This window comes from Loxodonta africana, chromosome 8 (assembly GCF_030014295.1).
Source record: "Loxodonta africana isolate mLoxAfr1 chromosome 8, mLoxAfr1.hap2, whole genome shotgun sequence".
In the NCBI taxonomy this organism is placed as follows: Eukaryota; Metazoa; Chordata; class Mammalia; order Proboscidea; family Elephantidae; genus Loxodonta; species Loxodonta africana.
The window spans coordinates 102243994-102266857 of record NC_087349.1 but is presented as its reverse complement, the minus strand read 5'-3'; the positions used below and the strand labels follow the sequence as shown (position 1 = coordinate 102266857).

The 22864-nt window shown below is 35.3% G+C and overlaps 1 protein-coding gene across 39 annotated transcripts in view; it reads right to left on the bottom strand.

Moving 5' to 3' along the window:
* SUGCT (succinyl-CoA:glutarate-CoA transferase) overlaps positions 1-22864 on the bottom strand; it is a 796973-nt gene that overhangs the window by 340712 nt on the left and 433397 nt on the right. For all 39 annotated transcript variants that reach the window (XM_064290193.1, XM_064290192.1, XM_064290195.1 and 36 more), the window contains one exon: positions 12735-12837. The gene's annotated coding sequence lies outside the window, so the exon portion shown is untranslated. The remainder of the gene's footprint in view (positions 1-12734; positions 12838-22864) is intronic.

Below are 22864 nucleotides of genomic sequence, written 5' to 3'. Positions count from 1 at the left end.
CTTCCAGGAGTAACTGCATTCTGGTAACATTTTAATTACATTTTGTAAATTAGAAAAATCTGTTTTGTAAAGAAAAATGAATTTAAATTATCTTTCATTTAAATTCTTGACAAGAGATCAAATATAATTGTGTGGAGAAGATCTGAACATTTGACTGAGTGTGTAACTGTCTTAATGGTCCTTGGGCATCAGAAATAAAATCTCAACTGTGATGAAGAAATATTAATAGTAGTACAGGCTTCATGCTTCTCAGTGTTTAGTGTCTTATTTCCTGGATCATCAAAGGCAGAATTATTATAATAGATCAATTTGAAAATGAGAAAACCAAAAAATGACATATAAGAGTCTCTGTTTTGATAACCATTGCTTTTAAATAAAGGAAACCTGAGAAAAAGGCAATTAAATTGGAAATTTTTATTTTGCATATTCTTTTCTGTTGAGCTCCTCTATTGCCACTTTCACCTTTATAATTAAAAAAAAAAAGGTGCTTTTGTCTTTGTGTTTATATAACATGAGCCATTTGAAATAATATTTGGGTTTTTTATTTTCCTTTTTATTTTAAAATAATTTTAGACTCATAGAAACATTTCAAAACTAGTATAGACAGTTCTCATATACCTCCCATCCAGTGTCTAATGTTAACATCTTATCTAAACGTAATACAATTACCAAAATCAGGAAATTAAAATTGATAGACAATACTATTAACTAATATAAAGACCTTGTTTGAATTTCAACAAGTTTCCAACTAATGTCCTTTTCTCTGGACCAGGATGCAATCCGGGATCTCACACTGCATATAATTGTCATGTCTTTTTAGCCTCCTCCAATCTAGGACATTTCCTCAGCCTTTGTCTTTTAGGATCTTGACACTTTTAAAGGATACAACACACAGGAAACCAAGAAGTGAGCACTAGGACAAAAGCAGAGGAAGCTCCAGGGGAAGCCTTGTAGTTGTCACAAGGAATGGCAAAGAGAATGCATAACACTCAGAAACTAAAAATCTCCCTATTGTTTTCTTTCTTTTATCCATTCCACTACCACCCAGTCCCCAGGCAACCCTCTGGTGACAGTGGTGGTGGTAGCAGGGACAGCAGTAACAGTGAGGACCAGCAAAAGCAACTCTGAGAGGGGGAACACTCCTATAAGTTAGTTGCATCTAAATGATGGAACTGCAGTTTCAAGAGTGGGGAGCCCAATCCTGGTGCTCTTTTTCCTTCTCTGTCATCTCACCATCTGGCCCTAGTTGTGAAAGTGCACAGGAGATAGGGTAATTAAAGCCCTAGCATTCTGGCTAGGAGACTAAAAAGAAGTACGCCCAAGAAACTAGAAACTCCCAAGAGATGGGGAAGAGAAAGAACTTGGGCATGTGACTGTGTAAAGTTGATGAGCTCCTGGACTCACCCTTGAACTGCACATGCACACATCTGATCCAATACCAATCTCTGAGAACTGAACTGACAGAGTAGTGGCACGTACACAGCATGGATTTGAATACTCTGCAAAAGGTTTGAAAACTGAACTTACACTGTAACCGTAGCCCACAGAGGCTAATCAGAACCTGTGACTTACACCTAACCAGTACAACAAAAATATCTACATTTTCCACTGGATTTAAACAAGGCCCAAAGTTTCTATGATGAACTAGTTTAGCTAACCCCAGAGCAGGGCAATCTGAAATGTTCAGTTATCAACAAAATAATTATGAAACATGTAAAAAAAAAAAAAAAGTAAATAATCAGATTGTTGTTATTGTTGTTCTCAGTTGCCATCCAGTCAATTCTGACCCATGGCGGCCCCATGTGTTACAGAGTAAAACTACTCCATAGGGTTTTCTTGGCTGTAATCTTAACGGAAGCGGATCACTAGGCTTTTTCTTCTGCTGTATCAGTGAGTAACCACCAGCCTTTAGGTTAGCAGTCAAGCACAAACCATTTGCACCATCTAGGGTCCTTAAAAGGACAAATTCTATAAGTATATACTTGCTCTCATTTCTTCTATCATCTTCCTAAAAGACTAAATATTATATAACAATAATTATAACAGTATATTGTTGTTTGTAATATCTATATTTATACAGATAGATCTATATCTACATCACAATAATAGCACAAAAATAAAGAAATGGACCTATATAAAAGTGAAGTTTCATATCTCACTAGAACTAAGTCTGTAAAAAATTAAAGACCAATGTACATTCTATTAAGTTAGGATATATATATTGTAAGCCCTAGAGAAACCACTTAATAACAGAAAAATATAATTTAAAAAATAAAGTTATTACAATTATATGCTAGAAAAAAATCACTTAATACAAATAAATTCAATAAAGGAGGAACAGAGGAATAAAAAAAACACATGAAGCAAAGAACAAGAAATAAAAAACAAAATGTCAGCTATAAATACAACAATATCAAAGATAACATTGAATGTGAATGAGAGACACAATCCAAAAGGCAGATGTTTTCAGACTGGATTAAAAAAAAACAAGATTAAACTACATACGTCTACATGAGACACACTTTATATTCAAAGATATAAATGGGTTGAAAATAAAAGGATGAAAAAATATGTCATGCAAGCAACAAGCATAAAACAGAATGGGGCTGGGGCACCTACAGTAATATCAGATAATATACATTAAAATAAAAAATGTTACTAAAGATAAAAAGAGACATTTCATGACGATCAAAGGGTCAAGCATCAATTGTAATAAAGATGCCCCGAAACAAAAAGCAAACATAAGCAGAAATGAAAGGACAGATAAACAATTCGGCAATAACAGTTGAAGATTTCAATATTCTACTTTCATTCATGTATATAACAGCTAGGGAGAAGATTAACAAGGAAAAGGAAGACTTGAACAAAGGTATAAACAAATGAGGTCTAAAGGATAGCTATAAAACACTCCATCCAACAGAAGCAGGATAAACATTCTTCTAAGTCACACATAGAACATTCTCCAGAATATATCATATACTAGGACATACACAAGCCTCAATAAATTTGAAAATCTGAAGTTGTTATACAGATTTTTTTCAAACAAAATGGAATGAAATTAGAAATCAATAGCAAAAGGAAAATTTGAGAAATATACGAAAATGTGGAAATTAAGCAAGGTACCCTTAAATAATCAAATGGTAAAAGAAAACATCAAAAATGAAATTATAGAAAATATTTCAAGATGAACACAAATGAAGAGACCACATGCCAAGACTTATGGACACAGCTAATGCTGAAAATCTATAGCTGAAAGCCTATATTTAAGAAGAAGAATCTGAAATCAATAAACTAATCTTTCACCTTATTAAACTAGAAAAAGGAAAGTAACCTAAATCTAGAGCAAGCAGAAGAAAAGAAACAGCAAAGCCTCGATCAGAAATAAATGAAATAGGAAATACAAAAAGAATAGAGAAAATCAAAAAGGAAACTAAAAGTTGATCTTTAAAAATGTCAGCAAAATTGGCAGACTATAAGCTAGACTGACAAAGAAAAAAGAGAGAAGACTCAAATTAATAAAATCAAGAATAAAAGAGAAGACATTACTACCATTCTTACAGAAATAAAAGAGATTACAAGGGAATTCTATAAACAACTGGATGCCAACAAATTAGACAACAGAAATGAAAAAAATCCCTAAAAAGACACACATTATCAAAATGGCTCAGGAAGAAATAAAAACCTGAGTAGACCTGTAACAAGTAAAGAGATAATAATAAATCTCCACAAAGAAAAGCCCAGAGCCAGATGGCTTCATTGGAGAATTATGCCTCATATTGAAAGAAGAAGTAACACCAACCCTTTACAAACGCTTTTAAAAAACATAAGAGGAGGCAACACTTCTAAACTCATGTTTTTAGGCCAGTATCACCCTGATACTGAATCCAGACAATGACATCACAAGAAAACTACAGACCAGATGCAAAAAATCCTCAACAAAATACTAGCAAACCAAATCTAGCATCTAAAAGAAGTATTAAACATTGTGATCAAGTGGGATTTATCCCAAGAATGAAGTTTAGTTTAACGCTTGAAAACCAATCAATGAAATGCATCATATTAATAGAATAAATGACAAAAATCATACGATCATCCCAATAGATGCAGAAACAGCATTTGGCAAAATCCAACACCCTTTCATATTAAAAACACTCAAAAATTAGGAACACAAGGAAATTTCCTCAAGATAACACATGGCAACTATGAAAAACTTACAGCTAATATCATGCTTAATGCTGAAAGATTGAATGCTATGCCCGCATATCAGGAACAAGGCAACGATGTCCACTGTTCCCACTTCTATTCAGTATTATACTAGAGGTTCTAGGCAGGGCAATTAGGCAAAAAAAAATTCAAATTGGTAGGAAAAATTGAAACTATCTCCATTTACAGAAGAGATGATCTCAAATACAGAAAATCCTAAGTAATCCACTACAAAAGCTTTTTAATATTAACGTGTTCAGCAAGATACAAGATCAACATACAAAAATCAACTATATTTATATACACTAGCAATAAACAACTCAAAAACGAAATTAAGAAAACAATTCCATTTATAATAGCATCAAAAGGATAAAACACTTAGGTATAATTTTTTTCTTTTTTATAAATTTAACAGTTCAAGACTTGTATACTGGAACTATAAAAAACATTTGTTGAAAGAAAATAAAGATCTAAACAAATGGAAATGGCACCCTGTACTCTTGGATTGGAAGACTTAATACTGCTAAAATGTCAAGATTATCTAAATTGATCTAAAGATTGAATACAATCTCCAGAGAAGATATGTAAATGGCCAGTAAGCATATAAAAAGATATTCAACATCATTAGTCATTAGGTTAACAGAAATTGAAACCATAACGAGATGCCACTTCACACTCACTCAGATAGTTAGAAACAAAAACTCGTCTTGCCTAAGATGAAGAAAATACATACATAAGACACTGAAAGAAAAAAGTGAGAGGAAGAAAAAGAAGGGTTCATTCATTGTTCTATACTAGTTCAGGGTCTATCTGTGAAGTTTTCGCAGAATGTAGGAACCCTCTGTAAAGATCCCTTCAGGCCATGAATATACCATTTTTTATTTATTCCTCCTTCGTCATTAATCATTTTAGAAACGTTCCAAAAGTATCATTTGTGCTCATGTTTGTGTACTCTTCCAGATAAACTTAAAAAATCTTTTTTATTTCAAAAATAATTCCACTGAGCCTTTCCTTGCAATATCATTAGAACTAGAAGTGATCTGGAAATAATTGATATCTTAATATTCAGCCTTCACAACCATGATGAACTTGGCTCTCAATCACATTTTATAGTTTTCTACATGTTCTTGGATTTTTCAACTCCTTCAACAACAGTAAACCTGAAACCCCAATATTCTGACAATATTTACATCAGAAAAGATGGCTGATATTTTACTACATATTTTCATATGCTTACTTTAGAAATCATTTGTTTCAATAAAAGCTTTTTCTCCATGCTATAAAAAGTTTAAATGCATGTTGAAATCGACACTAATTTAAATGACTGCAGAAGACAAATGGTCCATAGAAAACACTGCTATTTAGTAACCAAAACAAGACTTTTAAAAGATGAAATTCTTATGTCTTCAAATCAGGTACTATGAAGATGTTAAGTATAAAATTAATGTGTTTAATTTAGCTAGAAGATGAATAAGAAGCAAAATAATTAGAAATTGGACAAAACGAGAGAAAAAGGCAAAGGACAACCTCCCAAATATTTTTATAATTGGCTAGACCAGTGCTGTCTAACAATGTGGTCACTAGACACACATGCCTACTTATAACGTGGCTAATCCAAATCTAGATGTGTTATAAGTATAAAATATACAACAAATTACAAAGAATTGGCACAAAAATGTAAAGTAACTCATTAATATCCTTTTTAATATTAATTACATGTTGAAATTATATTCAAGGTATATTGTGTTGAATAAAATATATTAATAAAATTAATTTTGCTATTTATTTCTCCTTTTTTAAATTTGGTCACTAAATTATTTTAAATTACATATGGGCTTGCATTATACTTCTATTGGACAGTGCTGAGCTAAACTGTTTTCTAAAATTAAATGATACTGATTATACTTCATTCTGGGTCTCAAAATGTCCCCAAATAATATTAATTAACCCTTCCTGATTTTCATTTTTTACTTATTTAAAAAAAATAAATAAGTCCTTGATTTGAAAGTTCAAGGCTTGGTAAAAGCCAATGATTATACCATGTATCTCTACTCTGAAATATTTTGGAAATTATTGGAAAATATAAAGGCATACATGGAGTTTGATGAATAAATGGTACGTGAAAGAGAGAGAGAGGGAGAGGGAAAGAGAGAGAGAGACATGGGAAGGAAAGGGGATGACTTTTAGAAGAAACCTTTGAATAGTCTTAGGCCACAGGTAATTTCAAAATCACTAAAAAAAGCTAAAACCCTCCATTATCTTCCTCTTAATCATTGAGAAGGAACTGATCAGTAACCAAAAAAAAAAAAAAAGAAACAACTTGTTGCCATTGAGTCAATTCTGCCTCATTGTGACCCCATAGGACAGAACAGAACTCCCCCATAGAGTTTCCAAGGAGCGCCCGGTGGATTTGAACCGCCAACCTTTTGGTTAGCAGCCATAGCACTTCACCACTATGCCACCAGGGTTTCCTTATCAGTAACATGATAGACTAAAAGGATAAAGACTTCTTTGGTAACGTTCATGATTAAGACATTTTGCAACTCTTTGTTGTTGGAATCGACTCGACAGCACTGGGGTTTTTTTTTTGTCAAGTAATAAAATTTTGTTTATTCATTATATACGAAAATCTCATCATGCTTGATGCCTATGATTTCTTCCTACTACAAATACCCAGGGCATTTATATGTGACTCTTCTGTGACATTGAACACTATCTACCTTGAACTAGACTGTGTAACCTCGAGTATTTGATAGCTTTCGTCTTTGTCCTCTTCATTCACTGTCTTCCATTACCCGCCCCCTTGTAAAATACCTAACACAAGACTATACATATAGCAAGCAATCAATTACAATTTTTAAATGAATAAATGAGTGAGTGAATGAATAAATAAATAAGTGATCAGGGTCTCATTTGTCCTTAACCACCTTCTTGTGAAAAGGTCAGAAGTAGAGCGGGGGCTTCCCCCCCGCCTTAATATAAATTGTACAATCTTACTTACATCAATGTCAATCAGGACATTCAAACTGAATATCTCGTAAGTGTAATAGTTCAAAGAAACTGGCCCATCCAAACTGCAACCAAATTTCTTAGGTATTCAGAAAAAAATGAATATAAAATGCCAGTAATATTCTACTAAATTTTTCATTTTTATTCTTTAATTGAATTCTTCTTAAGTAATAACATACGGGGTTTTCTACTTTAAGATTTTTAATTTAACAAAATAAAATTAGATATTATTGCCTTTAATTTTATATTACAGTATAAAATTGAAGCTTTGAAACTCTCGATTTTTATTTAATCACCTAAGTCTAAAATATATTATTTCTTCAAAAATCATAGACAATATTATACCTAGGTATCATAAAACAAACACACATATCTGAGTATGTGCGTCACCTAAAATGTGTCATTTATATGCAGAGATACACATAAAATTTATTTATCTCCCTTGTCTGCTAGGGATTATTTCCACACATTGTTTTACCTCCTAGCTTTACCAACTATTTTCCAGTTGCAGGAACCACTGTACGTATGCATTTCCTAGCAGTATTAGAAACAAAGATGTAATTTTGCCTGACTTATATAACCCTCCCAGGGCTACGAAACTTCATTTCAACAAATACTAATAAAAGTCAAAGGTGATCTTCAAAATGCATCAATTGTGTGTGTGTGTGTGTGTGTGTGTGTGTGTGTGTGTGTTAGGCAGGGCTCAGTATTTTGGGGTGCTTCTGTCAATTACTATATGAATATTGAAGGTTTTTTTTTCCCCAGATGCTCAGATATTTTGCCGGAATGTGCTAATACCAGATCACTTAGAGACTATGAGATAGCCTAGAGATTAATAAAACCTCCAACTTCACAGGCCTCCACAAATAATGAGATGAAAACAACAGATAATTTCCAGCCATCAAATATTTCAGTATTTCACTCTGTTTGTTTCTATGACATATTTATCCCATACGAAAGATTTGCTAAAGAAGTTGTAATGGCCTTCTGGGACAGGAAGAATAAGGTTTCTGTAGAAAATGTTAAATTAATTTTGATGGTGATGCAAAGTTAAGGAAGGGCTGTTAAGGGATGGCTTGCTGCCACCGGGTGGGGTTTTGTTTTGGTATCCTTTAGAGCCTGCAGGTGTTTGGCACCAGTTAAAATCAGGGCCAGCTGCGATATTTCAGTTCTGATATTTCCCTCCTAATAGTTCTCAGAAGTGATGCTTCAGGGTGATGTCTTACACCTGATGTATTCAACTTGTGTGGCACAAATATGAGGAGTCTGTTAAATAACACCAGTTTTGTGACACCCTTTGCCCTCTATTATCTACCCTCGGGTCATGGCATCAACGACACAGAAAAACATTAATCAGAGGTCCTGGCTATTCTTATATATATATTTTAATTGGACAGCTCATTCAAAGATGCTCATGGGCTAGAATCCCCAAATACACAACCTTAAGTGAAATACTAAAAGCAGGGTAACAATTCTCTTTTGATTCTCCTGGTACATAATGATGTTTTAAAACCCTGTCTGTGGTGAGATCCATACCTATTTTTGTCGGAATTTGAATAGTTTCTATTAAAAGCTGCATTTTCTTTTAAGTTTGTTTGGGTTGGAAAAGCTTAAACCACAATGTACTTCATGCACATGTTCCCAAGGGTATGTTAAATAGGACCATACTGAGGTCATCTAGTAAGTTTTTGAAACTTTTTAAGAATTCCTTTAATGTACTGCACAATCTTGACCTGATTAAAAGAACATATTTTAAGAAAGCACTTGGAAAAATGAGTGGCTATTAAAATCTACATGCAGATAATCTGTATTATATATCTATAATACATAGAGTTTTCCACAGACAATATGTCATGGAGGGAGAAAAACAACAAAACTACCACTTTAAGAGTTTTGGATCAAAACTTTTCAGAACTATCAGTAAAGGCTGACTAAAACCCCCATAGTATTCTTGATCGACTTAACATGGATGCCTGTAGGCTCATTTTAACTGTGCAAAGGCACATAATCAGAGGATAAAAGGTAGACAACCTTCCACCCATCCAAGAAAAAGTAATTATCATCTGTTGTTTCCATTGAGTCAAAAAAATCAAGCTTTCTTGGTGTATGAGACTATGATTAGAAATAATTTCTACCACAAAGCATCTTTTTTTTTTTTTGTCTACCAAGTTCAAACCACAGACAAAACGTAAATAGTCCATTTGATAAGTGGGCTCACTGAAAGTTCTCTCCTGTTCTCCGATACTTCTAATCCTCTTTTTTTTTTTTTTTGGTTAGACATACCCCTTTTCACTTCATCAAAGTCCCACTTCCTGTGCCATGTTCCAGGCCTTGTACTACACCCAAAGCAATTTCGAGTTGAGCTAGCAGCTGTGCTGGCACAGCGCACATGGGGAGCCGGGCCACGGGCGCCAGCCATGCGTTCCCACGTCTGCACAGAAGTGGCCAGTTCCATCCTGGGGCCAACAAATTCTGCAGCTCATCAGGGGGAAAACAAGGAGAACACCTTAACTGGAAATCTTGCTTATGAAAAACTTTCACAGAAAATAAAAAATAAAATGACTTTCAGTAATCAGAAACAGTGAAGGGTGAGGACTTCCCGGCACCGATTTTGCAGATGCATTTCCTAGAGTTTGATTTAATGAGCCTCATCTTCAAGCTGCTCTGGATTAGAGTTCCGAACAAGACTTTGTCTCTATCCAAACAAAGGTAAGTCAAAGAAGGTCTTTGCTAACAAAAATATAACCATAAAAGGTACCATTGTAACCACTGCCACTATCGTGTAATGAGTGTTTACCATGTGGCAGCCCCTTTGCTGCCTTCGATATTCATTATCTCATTTAACACTTATACCAATATAGAATATAAGGTCCTATTTCACACGTCAAATTTAAGGAAGCCAAAGCCTAGAAGGTTTATAAACTGCCCAGGAATGTTGACTCCATGGCCTTAACCAACAGTCTCCTGAGATCACCAAGGGCTTTCCCACCAGCCTTGATCACATAGACATGTCACCCCCACCCAGGGGTGCACAAGAACTACTATACAATATGGGCAGCCTATACTTTCTAGAGTTAACCAGTTCATTCATTCACTGATTCACCCATCAATAAATATTTATTGTGTACCTGCTATGTAAGTTGATTTTGAATTTCTTTTCAGAAAGGCAAATAATTACTAAAAAAAATAATAAATCCCTAGCACCTGGTACACAGTAAATACAAAAAGGTTTGTTGAATAAATGTATAAACTTTCTAAGTAGACATTTGTTAAATGTTCTTCTTAAAGTTTTTTATTAACTTATTTTACACACATACGCACACAAAAAAAACCTCTGATGTTTCCATATTCTACACTTCTTTCAAAATTCAAAATTTTAAGGCATTCTTTTTAAAAGGGCCAAATAACTTCAAGCATAGGGGAAGAAAGGTGCCCTTGCCTCTTATGGGTAATAGTCCCACTGACCATCGCTCTGGTCATCTCTACCAGTTTTTAAAATGTAATAGTACACAGCTCTGTAGCCTTCCTAGGAACCCAGATAAATTATATACTTATATTTCGGCAATAAATTCCAAGGGAGAATGAAATTAGATATAAAAGAGAACTCTACTCATGCCATTAGGATATGATTGTCAAAATTATCATGGTATGATTATTTTTGATATTAGAACTGTAACAATTAAAATCCACTTTTGGTGGGTAAGAGGGCAGTTTGCAGAGACTTTTAGGGTAGTAGGAAAAGCTGGTATCCAGACTTAGGTAATATCAGTCTTCTCCATTTGGAAAGTGGGCTAAGTACTAAAAATATGCCATAGGCCAATAATAGAAATTTCTTGGCAGGTCCAAAAGAGATGAAAATGAAATGCAAAGATTAAAGTAATTAAACTGAACTAAAAGGAAAAAGTGCGCATGAAAATCCTAATTATCCTATATTCACTCTGAGCTAGCCTGTAAAGTGAAGCGTTTTAAGGTCCTCTATGGGACCTTGGAACCTTGCTCATCATAACATTATAATACTATCGTAACATTAGGACTTTTAAAATAATGTCCTTTGCGTTGGTTCCTTTATCCCTGATGAAACACAGGGGAGCAACATAAAGACTGATGGAAAATCTCCAGAGAAATATCTCTAGAGAAATGTGCCTTCAAATTGATTTAAATGTGAAGTCCTGCATACCTCAGTACCATGTTTAAGCATAGAAATCTGAAGAGAGGGAATAGTAAAATCTAGCCATTCCCCCAGAACAGCTAAAAACCAAAGCTTGGCCTCATTCAAAGTTATGAAGTGAGAAAATTGGCCCATGTGGTCCACATTCAGAGCACGCATACACGGCCACTTCATCGCGAGAAATCACCAGGCATCAATCCACTGCCGTTGTGATGCTCCTCTTGGATGAAACGACTCAGTCCACATCAAGTGGGCCCCCTTACCTCAAAGACTTATTGACCGCTGCTTTATTATGGACAAAGTTCTGTCATAGTTGCCGTCTTGGAAGAAAGTAACACAAAGCAGAAGTCCTGAATTGATTCTCGCTTTTTCTCCAGCAAATATTGTAACCATTGAATTTAATACATTTCAGTTCTCTTTTAAACAGATATTCATGAAAGATAAAATCACCAAAGTTAAAGAGAGAGATCAGTTTTCAGCAAAGTTCTCCCCCCTCAAACAGGTATATGGCATTTTCAATAATCCATTTCGAAGAAAAATCTCCAACTACATAAATGAAAAGAATCCCCCCCCCCAAAAAATCTATAATTTTGAAATGTTGTAAACTGACAAGATACACAAATAACCATAGTGAAAGCTTCACAGAAAAATTGAGTTCCTCAACCTTTTGGGGTTAATAAGGTTAATATGTGAAACTGAGAAACAGTAAATTGCTTGTAGTGATCTTGATTGAAGTCATAAAATCAAAATATTATTTTGGCATCATCCAAAAATAATCATTTAAACAACATTCTAGAAGGAATATTATTTTCAAGTAACCCTTCTTCCTGGGCCCCAAGCAGGAATCTGTTAAGCAATATATAACACGGATCTCTATTCAGGTATCATTTATTTTTCACAAATGATGCACGCTAATCAAAGCATATAAAGCCTCTTCATTTGCAAAATTAACTAGGAATTGTTATGTACAGTTTAACACATGTATGTGATCAGATGTTAGCTGTAACTGTGAAGTTTCTCCTCTTTCTTTCTACAAATAATGACCTTTGAACACCTGGCTCCAATCTTCCAATTGTCTATCTTTTATTTTTAAGAAAAACGAATGTCCAGCCCTCTGAAATTTCACGTAGTGGCTGATGAGGAAAGATGATGGATTATAGACAGCCAATTCTAAATCCTGATTCCCTATTTCAAGCCCATAAACAGCTTTTACATAACAGTTGAAAATTATGTTGTTTGACTTAAGATTAAGATCAATGGCTAATATACATTTATATAAATCAATCTGGACAGAAAAGAGAGGCAAGTTCTTACACTGTTAACCACAATGTACCAAAAACTTCAAAAAACAAACCTGGGGTTCTGCGAATACGTTCTTCATGCTGTTGATTGGACCCTAAGGGATCCCACTGCCTTCGAAGAGATTCAACCACTTGCTGGTCGTTTCTTCGGCAAATCTAGAACAGACAAAAAAGGAGGCATTTTTTTTCACTGTAGAAAATGCATCACAACCTTTCCTCATGTGGCGCTTTTCCTAAGCAGTTTATAATGACAAAAATAAGTTTCCTGGGCTTTCTTTACTCCTAGTGTTAATAGAATGTTCTCTGTATGAAATGACTTAAGCAGCACTAGAGTAGCTACTAGGTCCGGTTGCTTGAAATTCCACCATTAGAGAAGTAATTCCTTCTATTTCTTTCCTTGTATATTCTTTTACAGAGAGTTCCCTGGAGAAGAGAAACTGTGGAAAATGATACTCAGTCTCTAGTGTGGTGTTGGGCACGTTACAAATATAATAATAATAATATCTTTGCAATTATTCTGTACAAGCCATTGAGCAAAATGTGTTTCAGGTTTTAGGTACAGTATTTTTTTTTTTTTTTTTTATATATCAGTTTAGGGTAGACACTGATACACTATTCCTTAAAATTAAATGAAAAGTAAACAAACTAATGTAACTTTTAAAAGAAAGCTATGTGTTTTACCTCCATTATATTTAAAGTATATCAAAATTAGCATCCATATCCATTGTCCATATCCATTGACCTCATAGCTATTATTTATTTGGACACCCTGGTTGCGTACTGGTTAAGTGCTATGGCTGCTAACCAAAGGGTTGGCAGTTCGTATCCAACAGGCACTCCTTGGAAGCTCTATGGGGGCAGTTCTACCCTGTCCTATAGGGTCACTATGAGTCGGAATCAACTCGATGGCAGTGGGTTTGGTTTTATTTTGGTATTATTTATTTACACTGTGATTTACTAATCACAACAACTCTAGACATGCAAACACTGATATCTCAGTTTAGCCAAGAAAACTCTAATTCATCCAAGTCCTTTACCTTTGTTCTTTTTTTTGGTTGGTTGGTTGATTCATTTATTTATGTATTTATTTTACTATCATTTAAAATTGGACTTTAGTGGCTTAAGAGTTTATTTGTTTTTCTTTATTTTCTCTGGAAACCCTGGTAGCATAGTGGTTAAGAGCTACAGCTGCTAACCAAAAGGTTGGCAGTTCGAATCCACCAGGCACTCCTTGGAAACCATATGGGGCAGTTCTACTCTGTCCTATAGGGTCCCTCTGCATCAGAATTGACAAAACGGCAACAAGTTTGGTCAGTTTTTGGTTGTTTTCTCTATTAAACCTAAGGAAAGGAGACTTAATTAGTGAAATTTTCTATTTCTTATCTGTTAAACAAAATCTTGGATCCTTCATGATGATAATAATAGTTTCTAATGTACGAAGAATTTTAGAATTAAGAGCAAACTTTTTAGTTAACTAATCATCTTGGGTAACCAAAGATATTTTTTAAGGCAGATGAGCAGTTAAAATGCCTCACTAATATGGAAGGACTGGTAGAAATATAGTACACATATTTAGTGTTTGTGGATTTCTGTTCAGTTCTCTTGTACATAGCTAGCATCAGTCTCAGATCTGCAGACTCCAAAGGAAATTATATTAGAGAAATGCACCTCTTCATCATTTTCAAAAAAAAGTGAAAAAACAATATTAATACTTTGAGGATGCTTTTCAGACTGCTAAAGGGAAAAAAAGAGGTTTGGATTAATGTACCCTCTAAAGATAAGCTATTACATGAACAGTGATGTCCAATGATATACATTTTTCTAGATAAGGGTCTGATAAACTGTTTTAATCTTATCACTAGAATGTAATTAACCCTATTCATTCATTCATTTATTCTATAGCCATTTAGCAAGTGCCTACTATATACCAGGCCTTGTTGCTTATCTTTAAGTACAATGCCTTCCCTTTTTTCTCCAATATGATGGATAAAGACTTTTCACTATATATTTTAATTACAGCCCAATAATGTTAACTATATTTAGCAAACAGCAAAATATTTCACTTCTAAATTTTGAAGAAAAAAAAAAAACTTTCATGGAAACACCATGATACAAGGTTAAAGGTCTTGCCTCTAATCAATTCTTCACATTCTTATTTTCTTTCCAATGACTGTTAAAATCATCTCCTGGCTAAGACTTCCTAAGCTACATACAGATATATATTACCAGGAGGATATATGCTGAAAGAATAAAAGAGAAACTTTGAACCTGGCATCTTTTCCACCATGCTGTTATTAATTTACATTTTCAAAACCAGAGTGTTATGATAGTCAGTCTGAAACATTTTCAAGACAAGAGAGTTTATCACCACTGGACTCACCCCAGTGACCTGAAAGATTTGCACAGAAAATGCATGTCAATATCCAAACAAGCCATGGGCTGCAAGCTTGCCAACAGAAAACTCAGGGGAAGAGTTGAAGTTTTAGTATTTATATATGCTTTTCACCACTGGGCAAAAGAAAGGGATTTATTTCATGTTATGGAAAACAACGGATGTGCTTTGGAAATGAGACTGGGAGGTGGGGGAAGGAGAGGCCACGTCTGGAGCTGCAGTTGTGACCACTGTTTGTGTATTTGCGTGGGTGCGGGCGTGGAAAGTGTTCAGAAATGCCATAAACTCAATCAGTCAGAGACAGAACATCACTGCATTCTACAGCTCCCCGAGGACACATTCATCATTTTCTTCCAAAAAGCTCCCTTGATCTAAATCTGATGTGGATTTCTTTTCTTTACCTATGCAAAAAAGCTGTAAGTGCATGTTTTTATGAACCACAAAAATTCTGCTAAAAAGAAAAAAAAGAGCCGATCTAAATCAGGGCAATAAAATCCTAAAGATTAGACAAGAAGGGTGTCCTAGATCCAGCTTGCCGAGCCTCTGCTGGAAAGTTATTTGGAGACTCATGAACAATTCAGACTTAACTGTGAATTTACTAAATCAACACATATATTTAACTCTGGATATTTGTTGAATTCACTTGATGCCAGGAATTAGTGTTGCTAATCAGATAGCATTATTTAGGTAGCTAAAACCTTACCTGTATAAGGATGGACTTTAAATAAATGGTGGAATTTAAATTTTAAAAAAAAAAATTTTTATTTTATTATTTTTTTTTTTAACATTTAGCTTAAAAGACAAGCAGACAAAGAAAAAACCCTTCTCTTTAGAGAATGGATTAAAGTTGTAAAGGAGCCAACTCCAAGACTAGAGCGAAACTAAGGAAGAGCTCCTGGCCACAGAAGGAAACAATCGTAATACTGGTAATCGCTAAATGTCAGGCATATAATTGTTTAGTTTATAGTTTGTCAATTTGATCTTCTCAATTATTCTATAAGGTAATTATTATCCTCAGTTTACATCTGACCTTAATAGCTACATGAATTAACGCAAGTTAATTTCTTTGAACCCGAGACTGCTTAACTACAGCCACTTTCTAATGCCTAACGCCTGCAGCAGGATACACTCAGGATGCGTAGTTTTACATACTGTATGCATTATGTAGGTCACAGACAGCCAGAAGGAGGGTGGAAAACTATTCATCTTTTGCACTAATACGCTTCTTCACTTCCATCTTATATATGTCAATGTATCTCTCTATACATTGATATTCATTCCTCATGCTTTTATCAACATTTTTGTGCCAGCCATGGGGATTACAACAATAAATAAGCTATAGTCCCTGTTTTCAGAGATCTCATAGTCCAATGGAAAACATAGCTTTGAAAGAGGTACATTACAACATGGGATTCTGTGACGAATTTACAAATGAACACTTGAAGCCCCAAAAAGGAAGACCTGAACTCTCCCTGGGAGTAAGGAAGGTTTCACAGAGGAGGTGACATTTGAGCCAGGTGTTGAAGGAGGAGTTAGAATTTTCTAAGTGAAAGATGGGTAGCAGAATCTTCAAAACAGAGAAAGCAAGGTATACAAAGACCCGACCTTAAAACAATCTGAAATTTGCTGAGCCCAATTGGCAGGAGATGACATGGAAGAGAGAGGTTAGAGCCAGTGTCAAGCACCTTGTCTGCTATGCTAAGAATGATACTGGATTTTCTCTGGAACGAGGAACCCAAAGTGGTCTTTAAGAAAGGACTGACTTAATCAGATTTCTTGTTTTAAGAAGGTAACTCCAGCACTGGTATACAGAATAGAACAATGTAGACAAACCTAGGGATAAAGAAACTTGACAGGAGGCAACATACTCTCCCTCTGACGCACTCTACGTTTGCTTCTCTATCAATATCCACCATACTAAAAAAAAACTAGTTAGTGTCAATCATAAGTTTCCATTTTGGAAAAAAAAAAAAAAATTCTTGGTATTCCTATCCCTGTTCGTTACTATTCTATTTATCTGCTTACAATTCATCAATCTTTCTTCAGCTTTTGCAAGGTGGTTTGGTCATCTATGCCTTTTCTTACCTGATTTCCAAAGGTCTCCAGTGACCACTTACTAAATCCAATATTTTCATAGTCTTATCCTCCCTGCTTTCTATGTAGTATTTGATGATGCTGACTCTCCTATCTTTGGGTTCTGTGACACTATACTTTCGTGGTTTTCTTAATAATTCTTTGGCCATTTCTGCTTCTTTTATTAATGCTTCTGCCTTTATCATCCACTCCCAAGATTCCTTGTTCTCTTTTACTCACCTAACTAATCCTGCCATCTCTATGTAGATGACACCCATCCTTATCTCCAGATCCACCTTTCACCAATTCCCCTTTTTCTAATTACCAGCAGATGTTTCCACTCATATGTTTCCACTCAGACTTTATGATTTCCTCCCCACCCCCCAATTAACCTGGTATTCCTCCTTTGCCTAAACTCACATCCTTGACTAAATCTGTACTCAATATTTGCTGAATGAATGAATATATGACTATGTGGTAAGCATAAGAGTTTGTCAATCATATTAGCCTGAATTAGTGGGGTAGATTATTTTCTCCTAATACCTCTCTGAGAACAGTTTAATTATTCACTGAGGTGGGGAGAAAAGACTACGTGAAGCGTTTAGGGAGACTGGAGAGTTAAATGCAATATTAAAGCATCTCCTCTTCTTCCTTCTTCTACGCTAGTCCTTCAATTCTGTATTGACTTAATATCTTGGGAAAATACATTTCAAGTTCTCAACTAACTTACAAACAAATGCTTAAAACATGATGTTTCAATTTAGACACTGCCTATTATCCAGAGAATCATAAGATCTTAGGAATTCAAAGGACTCAAAATCATCTAGTGTTTTCTATGATCCCTGCAAAATCATCATCTTATGTCCATTGAAAATATTTCTAGTAATAGAGAACTCAACAGCAGCCAGGTTCCTGGAAATATTCAAACAAAGGAGTGTGCTTTAATAGAAAAGGCATGAGGTTTGGACAGATTTGGGTTTGAGTCCTAGTGCTACCACCTCTATCTGTATGACCTTAATAAAAACATTAATAACATTAACAAGTTTTCTTTAACCCAAGCAACCATTTATTAAGCATCTGTCAAGTGCAAGGCTCTGTGCTAAGCGATTTTATACTTCATTTAGTCTTCACAATTCTATGAGATGGATACCAGTTTAAAGATGAGGAAACCAAAGTTTGAGAGTTTGCCGTTGTTGTTAGGTGCCATCTCATGATGACCTTATGTACAACAGAGCGAAACATCACCTGGTCCTGCACTATCTTCATGGTCATTGGTATCTTTGGGCCCACTGTTGTGGCTATTGTGTCAATCCACCTCATTGAGGGTTTCCTCAGTTAGTTTACTTAGAGAGTTTAAGTAACCATTTTAACTCACAAAAAACATTAAGGAGAAAATCTGGAATTCTGCCCTGGGTCTGAAACCTATCTGTTAACCACTGCTTTCTACTGCTTGACTCTGGGAAGGGAAGTCCAAGAGCAGATCTTTTATGTACCAGGCACTACAAGAAATGTGGTTCGTATATTATTTCTAATCCACATAATCCTTTGTGGTGAGATTTATAATCCTCATAATTGATGAAACTGAGGCATGGAGTGGTCAAGTAGGGAAGGGTATCCATCAGAAGGCTCAAATCTATCAGGTCATGGGAGCTTGAATGGGTCCTTCCTCTCATTTTGTAGGGTAGACTTGCTAGATGTCAGCATCAACCCCAGTCAAATTCTAGTACTTGGTGTCAACCTCAGACCAGCAACAATTGGCCTACTGCCTCCATCCCAGAGTCAGGAAGTAATAAACCAGGCATGTTCTACTAGGCCAGCAACCACGATCGTTTTGAAATAATGTAAACAGGTAGTCCCTGAGTATAAACAGGTAGTCCATGAGGAGTCCCTGGGTGGCACAAACTGTTAAGCGCTTAACTATGAGCCAAAAGACTGGTAGTTCAGTCCCGTCCAGAGATGCCTTGGAAGACAGGCCTGATGATCTGCATTGAAAACCCTATGGTTTTCTACTCTGCATGCATCTGAATCGACTGGACAATAACAATATAACAGTAAAGAGGTATCAACATCAACATAGCTTGTGGGGAGTCCATAGAGGTTTAAGACACTGTCTCTCTGTCTCATCCTAATGGTGGAGGCCAAGTCCAAAGCCTCCACTGACAGAAAGTCAGTGATGAATGAGAATCCCTACTGAGCTCATGCTGTGGAAGGCTGCATTTCCCTAAAAAGCCCTGCTGCCTCTGGGCACAATCATATGGCTTCAAAATCAATTAACAGCAACTTAGAGAAAATGCAAGGTTTCCTTTTCCCTCATCTCTTGCTAGTTGGTGAGATGCTCGAAGACTTTTTTCCATGATTTACAGAGTTTGATTGAGAAGAGAATGGGCAACATTTGTAGTAAAAAGTAAAATCATATCCCTCTTGGTTTCACGTATTTTCCCCCCACTTTTGTGCCAGAACAGAAAAGTATTTCAAGGATAAATTATATCTGAAGACTCTGCGACAAGACTCTTTGAATCTTCTGGATCATTTTCCCCACGTACAAATTCAGGGCTCCAAGATGTTATTTGTGAGGTGTGGTTAGTTGTCTTTACAGAGAGGTTTTACATCATTTGAAAATATTAGAATATGACTTCATGTTAAAAAAAAAAAAAAACGCTCTTCATTTCACAGTGATTTGTACGTATAATTTGAAATCTGAGTTAATGACAAAAATTTAATTTTCATGTAAAGTTTTATTTATGCAAAAGTAGAAAGGTTTATTTCTTACTCGACCGTCTGTATGTAGAGCTGTGGACTTGCCAACCACGGTTTTCTGAAAATAAGCTTTGATATATGTCTATCCAAAATTCAAGATCCATGATCACTTTATGTTTGCACAGTAATCTCATTCCCTTTCACTATAACTGTGGCTATCCCTTTTAGACCATGAGGGTGGCTCTCCAGGGTATTGGAAAGAAAGATCTCTTAACATTCCACCTTCTTGATATATAGCAGAAGACTAGGCCCAGAAAACTGTGCCCTTAAGCTCCCCATAATTTTGTGAAAAAGCCAGAAAGGTAAAAAATATTTTGCAGAGACTTAGAAAAACAAAGAAGAATACAAGTGGAAAAGACATCGTACTGTAAACCTGTAAGAACTAAACGTAAAACTTTAGAAAGACAAGCAATCCACATAACGTTAAACTTTCTGAGTCTCAGTACTACAGCCATGTTCCCTAAAGATTCTTAAATGAAAATTTAGGAGAATCACCCACTAGAGCTAGTTTTTAAATTATTTATTTTTTGTTTTACTAAAATAAATTGAAATATTTCAATAATACCAAAAAGTATAAAAGTAGAAAAATATAGAAAAGATAAAGAATACTGTCCCCTCACCCACCCATATTATTAAAATGTTATAAAAAAAAAAAAACCAGTGCCGTCGAGTTATACGCATTGTTTATTAAATAATAAATATAAAATATATTTATATGTTATATTTAAAAAACCCCAATGCCATCGATATAGTAAATATAAATATATATTAGTATTTTATGTATTTATGTAAAAATATAAAATAAAATACTTGTTTCAGATCTTTAAGGAACAAAAGATTACAGAAACAGGTCAAGGCCCCTTTGTACCTCTGCTCAATCTTATTCCCCCTTTTTTCTCCTCAAAAGTAACCACTCTCCTAAAGTTGGTATTCATCTGTCTGCTCTGTTATTGTATTTATACTACATGTGTATGTATCTGTTTGGATGAATCACTAGCAATATAAAGTACCATGTTGTATGTTTTTAAACCACATACGGCAACTTGCTTTTCTTGTTTCACATTTTCATTTTCAAGATTCATCCACATTCATACGGATTGATTTGGCTCGTTCCTTTTATTTGCTGGGTGGTGTTCCGTGTGTGAATATTCCACAATGCATTTATCTGTTCTCCTGCAAATGGTCCATTGTTTCTAGTTTCTTACTGTTGCACACAGTGCTTTGATGGTACCTTGTATCCATCTCTGTGTGTTCATATGCAATTGATTTCCTCCGGTAGATGCAGAGAAGTGGACTTACTGAGATGTAAAGCAGGCACATTGTCAGGTTTATTAGATTCTGTCAAATTGCTCTCCAAAGCAATTGGTTCCAATTGTTACTTCTACAATGCTCCATCTTCTCACCAACTATTGTTATTGTTAAACTTATAAATATCTGCCAGTTTGATAGAGGTATAATGGTATCTCACACTTATTTTAAATTAAGTTGTATTTCTCAGAGGTGGAGAAATTAAGCATCTTTTCATAAACACTTAAGGGCAATTAGGTGGTTTTCTGTCTTGTTTTGTTTTTTTCTTTTGTGTCTTCCTGTTTATATCCTTTGCCCATTATTCAGTTGGACTGCTTGTCATTTCTTAGACTTCTAGGACTCTTTGCATAACATAGATAACAAATCCTTTATCAGTTTTATGTACTTCAAATTTCTTCTCCTAGTGTATGGCTTGTCTTTTAACTTTGTTTACTTTTGCATACAGAAGTTATTAATTTTAATGCAAACAAATTATCATTCTTGTCCTGCAAAGTTTTTTGGTTTTGGTTTAAAAAACAGTACTTGGTTATAAAGGATTAAATGTGTTAGTACTACGAAGGTATTTAAAACAGTGCATGTTATAGGAAGTGCTATATAACTGCTTGTTACGTAAGTAAAAGTGCACTGACATTTGTGGGGAGAGGAGGCAAACTATTGGCAGGGAGAGGGAAAAGGCTGGATAGAAGTTTGAGGAAATAGAAACTTGGGGTAGGGCTGTACTCCCTAAATGTACTGCCTATAAGAAATGTCCCTTAGGACAAATCTGAGTAATCCCTAACCAAACCAATGGAATTCCATAAGATCCAGATCCAGGCTGGAGTCGACAATTCAGTAACTATAAACAGGCCAGTGACACTTCTATAACCCACAGAGAAACAGCTGGAATTTGTTGGTCGGCGTTTCTACCGTAAACAGAATCACAGATTTAATATTTCCTGTAATTTCCTCAGACCTTATTTCCTTTTAGGAATTTATCTCCACATATTACTGATAAATTATGGTTAAAGTTATCTTTTTTTTTTCTTCCCCTGGCATTCACTAGCTCTCTCCTTTGTCTGCATGTCAATTTACAGGCCACACAAGAGATGGAGCAAGAGTCCACCCAGGGATCCAGTCACTGCCTTCATCGCAAGGTCCCTCAGGACTTCCGATGCAGCTTGCTCTTCAATACACGGAGACTTTTACCAGATTAAGTAGTGAATGTATCTTAAGATACACTAATTATTAGCACATCTCCAGTTCTAGCCCATACTATCATTCCAGTTCAAATATCTACTGTGTTTTATACAGATTTTTACATGAAGCATGGGTCATGTATTAGAATTGTTTGGCCTGGCCAGCATTGCTGTGACTGTCCATCCAGCCTAAACAGCATCATTGCAAACATGATGGCGAAAGGATTCTCACACTGCCAAGGTCCAGTGGTATCTCACACCACAGGCTGCTCCTACTAAAAGATAAGCTTTTTGAATCCAGGTTTCTTTGTGAAGAACTATTTATAGAGCATCCCTGGGTGAAGCAAATGGTTAACACACTCGGCTGCTAACCAAAAGGTTGGAAGCTCGAGTCCACCCAGAGGCTTCTCAAGAGAAAGGCCTAGCAATCTACTTCTGAAAAATCAGCTATTGAAAATCCTGTGGTGTACAATTCTAC